Consider the following 16,081-nt stretch of genomic DNA (forward strand, 5'->3'; position numbering starts at 1 on the left):
GATTGTGACCCCTGGTTCTAGACACCTCAGCCAGAGGAAACATCCTCCCTGCATCTACCTTGTCAAGCCCTGTAAGAATTTTGTATGTTTCAATGAGATCACCTCTCATTCTTCTAAACTCTAGAGAATATAGGCCTAGTCTACTCAATCTCTCCTCATAGGACAATCCCCCCATCCCAGGAATCAGTCTGGTGAACCAGGGTATCTAAACCAGCTCTCAGTATTCACCCTGCTTGTCCTGGTCAATATTTATCCCTCAATCAACATAACAAAAAAAAAGATTACCTGGTCATCATCACATTGCTGTTTGTGGGAGTTTATTTATGCGCAAATTAGCTGCCGTGTTTCCCACATTACAACAGTGACTACATTTCAAAAGTACTTCATTGGCTGACATCATCATCATCATAGACAGTCCCTCGAAATCGAGGAAGACTTGCTTCCACTTTAAGAGTGAGTTCTCGGGTGGCTGTATAGTCCAATACGGGAATTACAGTCTCTGTCACAGGTGGGACAGATAGTCGTTGAGGGAAGGGGTGGTTTGGTTGGACTGGTTTGCCGCACGCTCCTTCCGCTGCCTGCGCTTGTTTTCTGCATGCTCTTGGCAAGAGACTCGAGGTGCTCAGCGCCCTCCCGGATGCTCTTCCTCTACTTAGGGCGGTCTTTAGCCAGGGATTCCCAGGTGTCAGTGGGGATGTTACACTTTATCAAGGAGGCTTTGAGGGTGTTCTTGAAGCCCCGCCTGCCGTGTTGGAGTTCCGAGTAGAGCACTTCCTTAGGGAGTCTTGTGTCGGGCATGCGGACGATGTGGCTCGCCCAATGGAGCTGGTCGAATGTGGTCAGTGCTTTGATGCTGGGAATGTTGGCCTGAGCGAGAACACTGATGTTGGTGCATCTATCCTCCCAGTGGATTTGCAGGATCTTGCGGAGGAAGCGCTGATGATACATCTCCAGCACTTTGAGGTGTCTGCTGTATATAGTCCAAATCTCTGAGCCATATAGGAGGATGGGTATCACAACTGCTCTGTAGACCATGAGCTTGGTGCCAGTTTGAGGTCCTGGTCTTCAAACACTCTCTTCCTCAGGTGACCGAAGGCTGTGCTGGCACACTGGAGGCGGTGTTGGACCTCGTCGTCGATGTCTGTTCTTGGTGATAGTAAGCTCCCGAGGTATGGAAAATGGTCCACGTTGCCCAAGGCTGAGCCGTGGATTTTGATGACCGGGGAGGGGGGGGGGGGGGCAGTGCTGTGTGGCTGGGTCAGGTTGGTGGAGGTGAATGCCTTCGGGGGAGCAGCGTGGCGGCCCCAACCTACAGGGACCATCGGCAGGTCGGGGCCTTCAAAGAAGCATACCACTTCAAGGTCCAGTGCGTGCTGGAGAGTGATGGCAGTGAAGAGGGCGACTAGATTGGACGTCACCATAATCCAGGTTGGTGATTGGAGCGTGGGCAGGTACAGCAGGAGCGAGGAGGTTAGGGGGCAGGAGCAGTGAGTGATCGTGGAGCGAAGTGATCGGGGCCCAGGAGAGGCGCGAGTTTGGGGCCCAGAAGAGGCGAGGGCCCAGGGGCCAGCCCACACTGCGATATGTGCGCACACTAGGTCCATGCAGCAGAGCTGGTCTCCAGTCGTCTTGGTTAATTCCTGCCACTGGACCAAGACCTAGCTCTGTCAAGCCTGTGTGGTGGCTGGTGTGCAACGGCCACCACACACAGGCATCTTCCACCCTTCAGGATGTAGTTCGGGACCTGGAATATTAGATCCTTCATTGAAACACATTGAACTCATCCTTTTTGGCGTGGAGGCAAGTCATCCTTGATACAAGGGACTGCCTATGATGGGATGATGTTGGTGGAGGACCTTTGTCTTACGGATTTTTAGTGTAAGGCCCATGCTTTCGTACGTCTCGGTGAAGGTGTTGGGAGTTCAGCCTCTGAATGTGCGCAGATGCAAGCGCCGTCCGCGTACTGTAGCTCGACGACAGAGGTTGGGGCGGTCTTGGATCTAGCCTGGAGGCAACGAAGGTTGAACAGGTTCCCACTGGTTCTACAGTTTAGTTCCACTCCAGCGGGGAGCTCTCAGTATTCACCCTGCTGGAGACCAGGGTACATAAACCAACTCAACGTACACTCTGCTAAATGCTGCTCCTTGATCTCAGCGGCAGACTCATCGGCCCACGAAAGAAACTGAGCCAGAGAGTGCGGGATAAGGCAGCTGCCTCAGTTCATATATAAACACTGCTTCTCCGAGCATCCGAGCCAAAACAGCTCCGGCTTAAAAGCGGCTATTAGGTCACATCCCCAACCACGCCCCGAGTTCAGGGTTTGCATTCGGTAAACATTTGAAATCGCTTTGCAGTGACACAGACAACGTGCGTGAATATTTTTTGTAAACACACCTTTTTAAAAAGGTACTTGCTTCCATCACAGGCCGGCAAACATAAGAAGTACAATCATCTCTCACGCCTAAAACATTTGAAAGGCAAAGATGCTTCAACACTGCTGACTTTGGATCTGCTTGAACCCTTTTATTTACATTGGAAGCCAGTCAGCAGAGGCCTGCTACACTCCACGGTGCAGTACAGAGATCCAGAGGGCAAACCCCTGTCTACACAAACAGCCGGCCTATGCCCAACAGCAGTCAGGGACCCACAATACTGTAGCTGTCTTGGCTCTCGGGGTATAGGGACAGCCTCACATCAAGCCACTAAGTGGGCTCTTCTCCTGTAAGACCACAAATAACTAAAGGCTTTTGTACACCAGCCTCTGTACACCAGACCCCTGTACACCAGAGCACGCTGCTCCCTCTAATGGCCCCGGCCTGCTGATGGTCCTGCAGGCCGGTACCGCGCCAATTTCCGGGCTGTGTCGCCACACGCTGCTCCCTCTAAGTACACAGCAGGTCCGGTCCGCAAATCAGAGCGGTCCCGGCCTGCAAGACCATCAGCAGGCCAGGGCCATTGGAGGGAGCAATGTGCGGCAGCATACCACTGCAGGGAGCAGCGCGTGCTGATGCAGGAGGGCGACGACTGACTGCAGTACAGGCAGGTACAGAAGGTCGGGGCGAAGGAGCGGCAAGAGTTCGTAGAGGGATGTGATCGGAGCCCAGGAGAGGCGTGAGTTTGGGGCCCAGAAGAGGTGAGGGCCCAGGGCAGCACAGGCCAGCCCACACTGCGATATGTGTGCGCACTAGATCCGTGCAGCAGAGTTGGTCTCCAGTCGTCTTGGTTAACCCTTGCCACTGGACCAAGACATAGCTCTATCACACCCATGTGGTGGCTGGTGTCCAACGGTCGCCACATGTTAAAAAAATCCATGCACAGGCATCTTCCACCCTTCAGGATGTAGTTCGGGATCCGGAATATTAAAACACGTAAAACAAATGAATATTAATTCATTCAAACACCTGTGAACTCATCCCTTTTTGGCGTGGAAGCAAGTCATCATCGCTTCGAGGGACTGCCTATGATGAGGATGATGATGTAATACCTCAGAGCCTGTACCCCAGAGCCCTGTACACCAGACTCGTTTACCCCAGAGCCCTGTACACCAGACTCGTTTACCCCAGAGCCCTGTACACCAGACTTGTTTACCCCAGAGCCCTGTACCCAGACTCGTTTACCCCAGAGCCCTGTACCCCAGACTCGTTTACCCCAGAGCCCTGTACACCAGACTCATTTACCCCAGAGCCCTGTACACCAGACTTGTTTACCCCAGAGCCCTGTACCCTAGACTCGTTTACCCCAGAGCCCTGTACCCCAGAGCCCTGTACCCCAGACTCGTTTACCCCAGAGCCCTGTACCCAGACTCGTTTACCCCAGAGCCCTGTACCCCAGACTCGTTTACCCCAGAGCCCTGTACACCAGACTCATTTACCCCAGAGCCCTGTACCCAGACTCGTTTACCCCAGAGCCCTGTACCCCAGACTCGTTTACCCCAGAGCCCTGTACCCCAGACTCGTTTACCCCAGAGCCCTGTACCCCAGAGTCCTGTACCCCAGACTCGTTTACCCCAGAGCCCTGTACCCCAGACTCGTTTACCCCAGAGCCCTGTACCCAGAGCCCTGTACCCAAGACTCGTTACCCCAGAGCCCTGTACCCCAGACTCGTTTACCCCAGAGCCCTGTACCCCAGAGTCCTGTACCCCAGACTCGTTTACCCCAGAGCCCTGTACCCCAGACTCGTTTACCCCAGAGCCCTGTACCCAGAGCCCTGTACCCAAGACTCGTTACCCCAGAGCCCTGTACCCCAGACTCGTTTACCCCAGAGCCCTGTACGCCAGACTCGTTTACCCCAGACTCCTGTACACCATTCTTGTAACCCAGCCTCCTCCAAACGACATGCAACCGCAAACAACCCAGAAATTAACACTTCATTCACAAGTTACACAATTCATCCAACTCTCTGTCAGTCTGTCGATAATTCTATTTTCAAGTATAAGTTTTTTTAAAGTTTAATTTGACAAATGTTATCGCAGTTTACTTTAGAGAAAGCACAATAAATTTAGAAATGTTCTAATCTATAAATATACTTATAAATGGTAGAATACTTTAAGCAATATAAGTATGAAACTCAAACGTTACCACATGCTTTCCTGTTACTGCTCCTCTCCACACTGTGTAATGTCACGGTCTTGGATTCCCTGCATAAGGATTGCGCCCACACACACGCTGCCTCCTGGGTCCTAAACAGCATCCTGTGTAACCACTCGTTCGGTGGCTTGTCTCTTGAAACAGCATGGAGCTCTGTGTGAAAGGAACAGACCCCTTTGTAGTCACATTTCATTTGGTTTTTTTTGAATGGGGTGGGCGGTTCTGCTTGTTTAACAGACCAGATACAGTGCACCATTTCAGCCACAACTGGAGTGAAGACGGTCAGATTGAATTTGGCCCTCACCTCACTCCAGTACAACTGCACTCAGTGCAAAGCCAATTTAAAAAAGTGTCAAGAATTAATTTTTAATATGAGCAAAAAGCAATCCGTTTTACTTTAAAGAATTTGCATCGAGTTACACCGAATCGGCAGCACAGAAACAGGCCATTCGTTCACCTGCTTATGTTCCACACCAGCCTCTTCCCACCCTGTCCCATATGCCTTCTCCCTCATGTATGCATCAAGTCTTTCCTTAAATGCATTTATGCTATCTCTTCAAACACTCCATGTGGCAGCGAGTTCCACATTCTCACCACTCTCTGGGTAAAGAAATTCTTCCTAAATTCTTTATTTGATCTGTTAGTGGCTATCTTATATTTATGCCACCTTGTTCTACAAAGAAAACAGTTTTTCAACATCCGCCCTACCAAACCCCTTCATAATGCTGAAGACCTCTATCAGGTCTCCTCTTAATCCAGAGTAAAGAGCTGCAGCCTACTCAGTCATTCCTGGCAGTTGCATCCTCTCAATGTTGGTAACTTCCTTGAAACTCCAGGGACCTAAGCACATAAATCTAGGCTGACACTCCAGTGCTGAGGGAGTGCTGCACTGTCGTAGGTGCCATCTTTCGGATGAGATGCTAAACAGAGGCCCCGTCTATTCTCTCAGGTGGACGTAAAAGATCCCAAGGCACAATTTTGAAGAAGAGCAGGGGAGTTATCCCCGGTGTCCTGGCCAATATTTATCCCTCAATCAACATAACAAAAAAACAGAATATCATTATCACATTGCTGTTTGTGGGAGTTTCCTGTGTTCAAATTGGCTGCCGCGTTTCCCACATTACAATAGTGATTACACTCCAAAAGTACTTCATTGGCTGTAAAGCGCTTTGAGACGTCCGGTGGTAGTGAAAGACGCTATATAAATGCAAGTCTTTATTTTTTTGTAGCATGGAGACCATTGCACACACTATACTCTGTTTCCTTTCATAGGAAATGGCTGCTTCGAAGTTCAACAATGTAAGTTTGTCAGCTTCAAGAGGAAATAGCCAGTTTTGAGTAGGAGGCCCCTTTGTGGATACTTATTCACGACAAGAGGCAGTATTATAACTCAAGTACCAACCTGTACCTCTTGTATACCTCAGGCATCACTGAACATCCAGATTCAAATAAGAAAATTTAGTAGCAATTTATTCCAAGCACTCCTGGCTGGCTTCCCACATTCTTTCCAACGTAAATTGAGGTGATCCAAAACTCAGCTGCCCGTGTCCTAACTCACACCATGTCCCGCTCACCCATCACCCCTGTGCTCGCTGACCTACATTGGCTCCCAGTTAAGCAATGCCTCAATTTCAAAATTCTCATCCTTGTTTCCAAATCCCTCCATGGCCTCGCCCCTCCCTATCTCTGTAATCTCCTCCAGCCTCACAACCCCCCGAGATGTCTGCGCTCCTCTAATTCTGCCCCCTTGAGCATCCCTGATTATAATCGCTCAACCATTGATGGCCATGCCTTCTGTTGCTGAGGCCCCAACCTCTGGAACTCCCTGCCTAAACCGTTCCACCTCTCTGCCTCTCTTTCCTTATTTAAGATGCTCCTTAAAACCTACCTCTTTGACCAAGTTTTAGGTCACCTGCCGTAATTTCTCTTTATGCGGCTCAGTGTCAAATTTTTTGTCTAACAATATTCCTGTGAAGCGCCTTGGGATGTTTCACTACATTAAAGGCGCTATATAAATACAGATTATTGTTGTGGTTTTTGCTTAACATTTAGCATCAAGTTCCATATAATAGAATGAAGCTTTTTAATAGCTGAAAATAAATGTAGACCACTTGCACGGGCAGTGAATAACACCTACGAACCTAGGCAGTTCATTCCAACATGGGATACATCATGATGCATGCGTACCACTGCAGGGAGCAGCACGTGCTGCTGCAGGGGGGGCGACGGCTACGAAGCCAGGTCGCAGAGTGCAGTGCGGGCAGGCACAGCAGGAGGGGTGAAGGAGTGGCAAGAGTCCGTAGAGAGAAGTGACCAGGGCCCAGGAGAGGCGCGAATCTGGGGCCAAGAAGAGTCGAGGGCCCAGGGGCAGCACGGGCCAGCCCACACTGCGATATGTGTGCGCACAAGGTCCATGCAGCAGAGCTGATCTCCAGTTAGTCTTGGTTAACCCTTGCCACTGGACCAAGACCTAGCTCTGTCCAGCTGGTGGCTGGTGTGCAACAGCCACCACACGTTAAAAAAATCCACACACAGGCATCTTCCACCCTTCAAGATGTAGTTCAGGATCTGGACTATTAAGTCCTTCATTGAAACACCTGTGAACTCATCCCTTTTTGGCGTGGAAGCAAGTCATCCTCGTTTCGAGGGACTGCCTATGATGATGATGATGACATCATGATGCAACCTAATCCGGCCCTTGCCTGATGTCTGCCCACATCTCCTCGCCCCACCCCCACCCTGCTGCAGCTATTTCCAACAGGTGACATGGGATAGCAGTCAGAAGCAAGGAATCCTGGGCCAATTGTTCCTCGTCCCCCGAGGCCTGGGCAGCACCAGCTGAAAGAAAAATTAGCATTTCACAACCACAGGATGCAGCAAAGTGCTTTACAGCCCATTAAGTACTTGTTAAAAATGTAATCACTGTTGTAATCTAGGGAATGTGGCTGCCAATTCGCACACAGCAAGCTCCCACACACATCTGAAACGATAATCTGTTTTTAAAGTGTGGAGGGATAAATTTTGAGCAGGACAACAGGGAGAGCTCCTCTGCTCTTCCTTGAAATAGTACCATGGGATCTTTAACAGTCACCGGAGAGCACTGACTACCCACTGTGCCACAGCTGACACCTGAAGCTGACCAACTCCACACAATCTTGGAATCGAACCTGGCACCTGCTGTTTTATTTAGCTTAGCCCTGGAAGGACACTTCACCCGGCCTGGCTTTGTGAAAATTGATTCCTCTGTAGAAAAGCAGTCATCATCATCATAGGCAGTCCCTCGGAATCGAGGAAGATTTGCTTCCACTCCCAAATTGAGTTCTTTGGTGGCTGAACAGTCCGATACGGGAGCCACAGACTCTGTCACAGGGGGGACAAACATTCGTCGGGGGAAGGGGGCGGTGGGACTGATTTACCCCACGCTCCTTCCGCTGCCTGTGCTTGACCTCTTCACGCTCGCAGCGTTAAGACTCAAAGAGCTCAACGCCCTCCCGGATGCACTTTCTTCACCTCGGGCGGTCTTCGGCCAGGGACTCCCAGTGGTGATGTTGCACTTTATCAGGAAGGCTTTGAGGGTGTCCTTGTAACGTTTCCTCTGCCCATCTTTGGCTCGTTTGCCGTGAAGAAGCTCCGCATAGAGCAATTGCTTAGGGAGTCTCGTATCTGGCATGCAAACTATGTGGCCTGCCCAATGAAGCTGATCGAGTGTGGTCAGTGCTTCAATATTGGGGATGTTAGCTTGGGCGAGGACACTAATGTTGGTGCGCCTGTTCTCCCAGGGGATTTGCAGGATCTTGCGGAGACATTGTTGGTGATATATCTCCAGTGACTTGAGGTATCTTCTGTACCTCGTCCATGCCTCTGATCCATACAGGAGGGCGGGTATTACTACAGCCCTGTAGTAATGAGCTTGGTGGTAGATTCGAGGGCCTGGTCTTCGAACACTCTTTTCCTCAGGCGGCCAAAGGCTACACTGGCGCACTGGAGGCGATGTTGAATAAGAACATAAAAAATAGAAGGAGGAGTAGGCCATATGGCCCCTCGAGCCTGCTCCGCTATTTAATAAGATCATGGCTGATCTATCACAAACTCAGCTCCACTTCACCACCAGTTACCCATAACTCCTTATCCCCTTATCGTTTAAGAAACTGTCCATTTCTGTTTTAAATTTATTCAATGTCCCAGCTTCCACAGCTCTCTGAGGCAGCGAATTCCACAGATTAACAATCTCTGAGAGAAGAAATTTCTCCTCACTTCAGTTTTAAATGGGTGGCCCCTTATTCTAAGATCATGCCCTCTAGTTCTAGTCTCCCCCATCAGTGGAAACATCCTCTCTGCATCCACCTTGTCAAGCTCCCTCATAATCTTATACGTTTCGATAAGATCACCTCTCATTCTTCTGAATTTCAATGAGTAGAGGCCCAACCTACTCAACCTTTCCTCATAAGTCAACCGCCTCATCCCCGGAATCAACCTAGTGAACCTTCTCTGAACTACCTCCAAAGTAAGTATATTCTTTTGTAAATATGGAAACCAAAACTGCACGCAGTATTCCAGGTGTGGCCTCACCAATACCTTATATAGCTGTAGCAAGACTTCCCTGCTTTTATACTCCACCCCCTTTGCAATAAAGGCCAAGATACCATTTCCTGATCACTTTCTGTACCTGCATACTATCCTTTTGTGTTTCATGCACAAGTACCCCCAGGTCCCGCTGTACTGCGGCACTTTGCAACCTTTCTCCATTTAAATAATAACTTGCTCTTTGAATTTTTTCTGCCAAAGTGCATGACCTCACACTTTCCAACATTATACTCCATCTGCCAAATTTTTGCCCACTCACTTAGCCTGTCTATGTCCTTTTGCAGATTTTTTGTGTCCTCCTCACACATTGCTTTTCCTTCCATCTTTGTATCATCAGCAAACTTGACTACGTTACACTCAGTCCCTTCCTCCTAGTCGTTTATATAGATTGTAAATAGTTGGGGTCCCAGCACTGATCCCTTAAGCACCCCACTAGTTACTGGTTGCCAACCAGAGGATGAACCATTTATCCCGACTCTCTGTTTTCAGTTAGTTAGCCAATCCTCTATCCATGCTAATATATTACCCCCAACCCCGTGAACTTTTATCCTGTGCAGTAACCTTTTATGTGGCACCTTGTCAAATGCATTCTGGAAGTCCAAATACACCACATCTACTGGTTCCCCTTTATCCACCCTGTTTATTACATCCTCAAAGAATTCGAGCAAATTTGTCAAACATGACTTCCCCTTCATAAATCCATGCTGACTCTGCCTGACCGAATTTTGCTTTTCCAAATGTCCTGCTACTGCTTCTTTAATAATGGACTCCAACATTTTCCCAACCACAGATGTTAGGCTAACTGGTCTGTAGTTTCTTGCTTTTTGTCTGCCCCCTTTTTGAAATAGGGGTGTTACATTTGCAGTTTTCCAATCTGCTGGGACCTCCCCAGAATGCAGGGAATTTTGGTAAATTACAACCAATGCATCCACAATCCCTGCCACTACTTCTCTTAAGACCCTAGGATGCAAGCCATCAGGTCCAGGGGATTTATCTGCCTTTAGTCCCATTATCTTACTGAGTACCACCTCCTTTGTGATTGTGATTGTGTTAAGTTCCTCCCCCCCTATAGCCTCTTTACTATCCACTGTTGGGATATTGTTAGTGTCCTCTACCGTAAAGACTGATACAAAATATTTGTTCAGAGTTTCTGCCATCTCCATGTTCCCCATTACTAATTCCCCGGTCATGTCCTCTGAGGGACCAACATTTACTTTAGCCACCCTTTTTCTTTTTATATACCTATAGAAACTCTTGCTATCTGTTTTTATATTTTGTGCTGATTTACTTTCATAGTCTATCTTCCCTTTCTTAATCATTTTTTTAGTCATTCTTTGCTGGCTTTTAAAAGCTTCCCAATCTTCTGTCCTCCCACTAGTTTTGGCCACTTTGTATGCCCTTGTTTTTAATTGGATGCCGTCCTTTATTTCTTTAGTTAGCCACGGATGGCTCTCTTTTCTCTTACACCTTTTCCTCCCCACTGGAATATATTTTTCTTGAGAGTTGTGAAATATCTCCTTAAATGTACACCACTGTTCATCAACCGCCCTACACTTTAATCTATTTTCCCAGTCCACTTTACCCAACTCTGCCCTCATACCTTCATAGTCTCCTTTATTTAAGCTTAATACGCTGGTTGGAGATCCAACTTTCTCACCCTCCATCTGAATTTGAAATTCAATCATGCTATGATCACTCATTCCGAGGGGATCCTTTACTAGGAGATTGTTTATTAATCTTGTCTCATTACACAGGACCAGATCTAAGATAGCCTGCTCCCTGGTTGGTTCCATTACATATTGCTCAAGGAACCCATCCCTTACGCACTCTATGAACTCCTCCTGAAGGCTACCTTGACCAATTTGATTTGTCCAATCAATATGGAGGTTAAAATCACCCATGATTATTGCTGTTCCCTTTTTACAAGCCCTCACTATTTCCTGGTTTATGCTCCGACCAACAGAGTTGCTACTGTTAGGGGGCCTATAGACTACGCCCACCAGTGACTTTTCCCTTTATTGTTACTTATCTCCACCCAAACTGTTTCAACACCCTTATCATTTGACCAATATCATTTCTTACTATTGCAGTGATTCCATCCTTTATCAATAGAGCTACCCCACCTCCTTTTCTTTTCTGTCTGTCCTTACGGAAAGTCAAGTACCCTTGACTATTTAATTCCCAGTCCTGGTCACCTTGCATCAATGTCTACCTTTGTTGAGAAAAGGCTCCCGAGGTATGGGAAGTGATCCACGTTGTCGATGGCAGCGCCATGAATCTTGATGACTGGGGGGCAGTGCTGTACGGTGAGGGCAGGCTGGTGGAGGACCTTTGTCTTACGGATGTTAAGCATAAGGGCCATGCTTTCATATGCCTCGGTGAATATATTGACTATATCCTGGAGTTCAGCCTCAGAATGAGCGCAGACGCAGGCGTCGTCTGCATACTGTAGCTCAACGACAGAGGTTGGGGTGATCTTGGACCTGGCCTGGAGGCGGCTGTAGGTTAAACAGCTTCCCACTGGTTCTGTCGAGCTAAATCAGCTCCAGTGTCAGCTGTGGCTCAGTGGGTGGCACTCGCCTCTGAGTCAGAAGTTTGTGGGTTCAAGTCCCACTCCAGGAACTTGAGCACAAAAATCTAGGCTGACACTCCAGTGCAGTGCTCAGGGAGTGCTGCACTGTCAGAGGTGCTGTCTTTTGGATGAGACATTAAACCGAGGCCCCATGTGCTCTATCGGGTGGACGTAAAATATCCCACGGGACTATTTCAAAGAAGAGCAGGGGAGTTATCCCCGGTGTCCTGACCAATATTTATCCCTCAATCAACATCACAAAAATTGATTATCTGGTCATTACCACATTGCTGTTTGTGGGAGCTTGCTGTGCGCAAATTGGCTGCTGCATTTCCCACATTACAATAGTGACTATACTCCAAAAGTACTTTATTGACTGTAAAGCGCTTTGAGACATCCGGTGGTTGTGAAAGGCGCTATATAAATGCAAATCTTTCTTTCTAATAAATCAAGTCTCACTTCAATGTGAACAGATGAAACCTTTATTACCATACACACAATAGCAGTTGTTAAACAAGTTCCCCAACTGGCACAGAGTGATTGTTAGAACGTGCTTCAGTGCCAGGGGCCCCATCATATCTCGAGGCCATTGTCCGATTAGAATATGCTAATATTCAGCCATCAAATATGCTGTTCAGCCATCAAAGAACTCACTTTGGGAGTGGAAGCAGGTCCTCCTCGATTCCGAGGGACTGCCTATGATGATGCTAATATTACAGATTAGTCAGGACAATGGGAGTTTAAGAGATTTCCTCACAGTGATCAGGTAAATTCACCCTCCATACCAAGTAAAAAAGTGAGCCTTAGAACGTACTAGATAACAAAACGGAAGCTTAATTAATAAATTCGACGCAAACAAGAAATCTCTCTCCAAATCATCTCTTTATACCACCTTATGTTACAGAAAGCAGCGCTGTGATAGAATGTTGCTGCAGCACTGGCTGGGAAAAAGTGGACAATGTCTCTTCGAATTTTAAATATGTGGTTATTATAAATCAGCAGTGCCAATATAGTGGAGCTTGACAGTGAACGTTTGCTGTTTTATAGTGATTGCATATTGTATATGGGTGGGGTCGAGTCCAAGGAAAGCAATGAGCTCCAAACCATGGTTTCAGCCATGGCTCAGTGGTAGCTCTTTCACCTCTGAGTCCGAGGGTTGTGATTTGAGCACGTAATCTAGTGCTGCACAGTGGGGGGGTGCTGTCTTTTGGATGAGACGTTAAACCAAGGCCCCGATTGCCCTCTCAGATGGACGTAAAAGATCCCATGTCACTATTCGAAGGAGAGCAGGGGCGTTCTCCCCGGTGTCCTGGCCAATATTCAACCAGCACCTAAAACATGACCTGGTCATTTATTTAATTCCTGTTTGTGGGAGCTTGCTGTGCTCAAATTGGCTGCCACATTTCCTAAATTACAGCAGTGACTCCACTCCAAAAGTAATTCATTGACTGTAAAGTGCTCTGGGACATCCTGAGGTTGTGAAAGATATAAATACGAGTCTTCCTTCTACAATCTAACATGTTTTCAAGTTCTGTTGTTATGGTGCTGCCTGCCTTAAAGGAGGCGTCTCCAAAATATGACCCACAGACCACATACAGCCCTGAGCTCGAGCAATGCCCCAGATCTCAGTTACCGTTATATACTTATTTGCCAGTTTGTCTTGTTTGAATGTTGTGGTCCTGAATGCTTGTTAGGTGCTGCTTTTGGTGCTGTTGCCTCACTGGTGGATATATCTTAAATCACAGCACCAAGATCTGCTAGTATCAGCATCTTAAGGAAAATTAAGCAGAATATGGAACTACATGAGGACTGAGGCTTCACAAAGACAAAAAAACTTAACAAAAAGTGAAATAAGGTCGACAGTTCTGCTGAAAACTCCACACTTGCAATGACCAGCACCTCATCTTTCATTTAGGCACTTTACAGCCTTCTGGACTCAACATCGAGTTCAACCATTTCAGACCGTAACCTCTGCCCATATTTTGTTCCCTTTCCTCCCCCCTCCCTACCCCCCCCCACCACACACTTTTTTTTCTCTTTCCATGGCAACTGGTGATGATTTCGCCATTCACACCCTATCTAGACTCATCTTTTGTTTCTTAACTTGTTCCATTACCATCTCATTTTTGCCCATCATCCCTTTTGTCTCTCTAATCTCTCCTGCCTTCCACCCTGTCACAGACCTTCCCTTTTGTTCTTCCCTTCCCTCCCCCTTTCACTGTCCCTGCACTTCCTTAACAATCTGTTACATCTCAAACTTTTCCAGTTCTGCCGAAGGGTTGCAGACCCGAAACATTAACTCTGTTTCTCTCCACAGATGCTGCCTGACCCACTGAGATTTCCAGCATTCACCCTTTTGTTGAGGTGAAACCTCGGATGTATTGGTTTACGGAATAACGAGAGGACCACTACAAATAAGGTTTGATTTGGGTCTATGTTGTATTCCTTAAAAGGCATACCACTCGAGCAGGGCCAGACCTTTTCATGCAGATCAATGAGAAGCATTTCTCCGTGTGTTAAGCTGTGTTTACACTTGCTGCAGTTGTCTTGGATAACCCTTGCCAATGGACCAAGACCTAGCTCTGTCAAGCCCATGTGGTGGCTGGTGTGCAACGGCCACCACACGTTAAAAAAATCCACGCACAGGCATCTTCCACCCGTCAAGATGTAGTTCGGGATCTGGAATATTAGGTCCTTCATTGAAACACCTGTGAACTTTTTGACGTGGAAGCAAGTCATGCTCGATTCGAGGGACTGCCTATGATGATATGATGCAGAGAGATCCTTGAGCTGGCAATTTTCAACAGATGGGTTTACTTAGTGGTTGGTTTTAGCAAATCATGGAAAAAAAGTGAAGTGGGACATCGCGTCCTTCGGGAATTAAGGCGTTAACAATGTAACTTGCATATTGCAGTTACTGCGACAACACTAACATGTAAACCACAGACACACTTTAACTAAAGTAGGTCAACACATATAATGTCAGAAGCGCGAGCAGGGGATGTGGCTTATTGTGTAATGCGTAGTTTGTTAGTTCCACAAAGCGATAACGGCTTCGAATGTACAAACCACAAACTTCATGCAAACTTTGAACGGACGTACTGCCGACCGAAATAGGTGCTGACAGAATGTTGTTTGGGGAGAGTGGATGTTGGACTAAATTGGGAGCTCAGGCATGAATTACTTCTCTTCTACAGGTATATAATAAACAGCCTTTACTTTAAACCGAAACAAAGATGTGTCAAGTGTTGGATAGACATTTCACTTCAAATTGGCGTAAGTCAGCAGGATCTAGCCGGAAGATGAACGACCGATCGTGACATAACATCACCGAGTGAGTACGTTTGAAATACCACTCTAAAATCTGGTGTAATCTGTCGCGCTAGGTGTCCATCGGGAAGGGGATTCGATCAAGATAAAAGTCTGTCGTTAAATTAAAAGTTGTTATCAGGTAAGATAGAGTGTTATGTCTAAGTCCGGGGAAGGTGATTGGGGCCCTGAGGGATCATTAACTAAGTTTTTCGCGGACAGGCATAAGAAACTGATTGTCAAGATGAAGGAAGACGGGTGGGACCCATCAGTAGAACCCGCCAGACAAAATATTCAGTGGCAAAAATAAAGAAAGGAGACATAATAAAATCGGCCTATTAATTACCTGGCAGTGTCTGAGCTTCAGGGAGATGGTCAAACCAAAGTTAGAGGAATTGACGAGACTGAGACGAGAGGAACGGACGTCAAGTCTGTTAGTATGATGACGCGATGATGACGGTTATGTAGAAGAGGTAACAAATCCCCTGGGAGGACAGACACACCAACATTAGCGTCCTCGACCAGGCCAACATCCCCAGCATTGAAGCACTGACCACACTTGATCAGCTCTGCAAGGCAGGCCAAATTGTTCGCATGCCAGACATGAGATTCCCAAAGCAAGCACTCTACTCAGAACTCCTTCACGGCAAACAAGCCCCAGGTGGACAGAGGAAACGTTACAAGGACACCCTCAAAGCCTCCCTGATAAAGTGCAACATCCCCACTGACACCTGGGAGTCCCTGGCCCTAATGGGTGACTTCAATCTACATACTGATTGGGCTAATCTAACTGGTAGCAATGCGGTGGAGGAGGATTTCCTGGAGTGTATTAGGGATGGGTTTCTAGACTAATATGGCCATCCAAGACTGGGTGAAGTGTAACGAGAAAGGACTAATTAGCAATCTTGTTGTGCGAGGCCGCTTGGGGAAGAGTGACCATAACATGGTAGAATTCTTTATTAGGATGGAGAGTGACACAGTTAATTTAGAAACTAGGGTCCTGAACTTAAGGAAAGGTAACTTCAATGGT

General features: G+C 47.4%; 1 protein-coding gene across 1 annotated transcript in view; it reads right to left on the reverse strand.

Annotated features, from left to right (window-relative positions):
• The window catches only part of LOC139280885 (platelet binding protein GspB-like), a 90,037-nt gene extending 85,381 nt beyond the window's left edge, over positions 1-4,656 (reverse strand). The window contains exon 1 of the mRNA XM_070900671.1: positions 4,578-4,656. The gene's annotated coding sequence lies outside the window, so the exon portion shown is untranslated. The remainder of the gene's footprint in view (positions 1-4,577) is intronic.
• Between the last annotated feature and the right edge of the window lie 11,425 nt (positions 4,657-16,081).

This window comes from Pristiophorus japonicus, chromosome 15, assembly GCF_044704955.1.
Source record: "Pristiophorus japonicus isolate sPriJap1 chromosome 15, sPriJap1.hap1, whole genome shotgun sequence".
Taxonomy (NCBI): Eukaryota; Metazoa; Chordata; class Chondrichthyes; family Pristiophoridae; genus Pristiophorus; species Pristiophorus japonicus.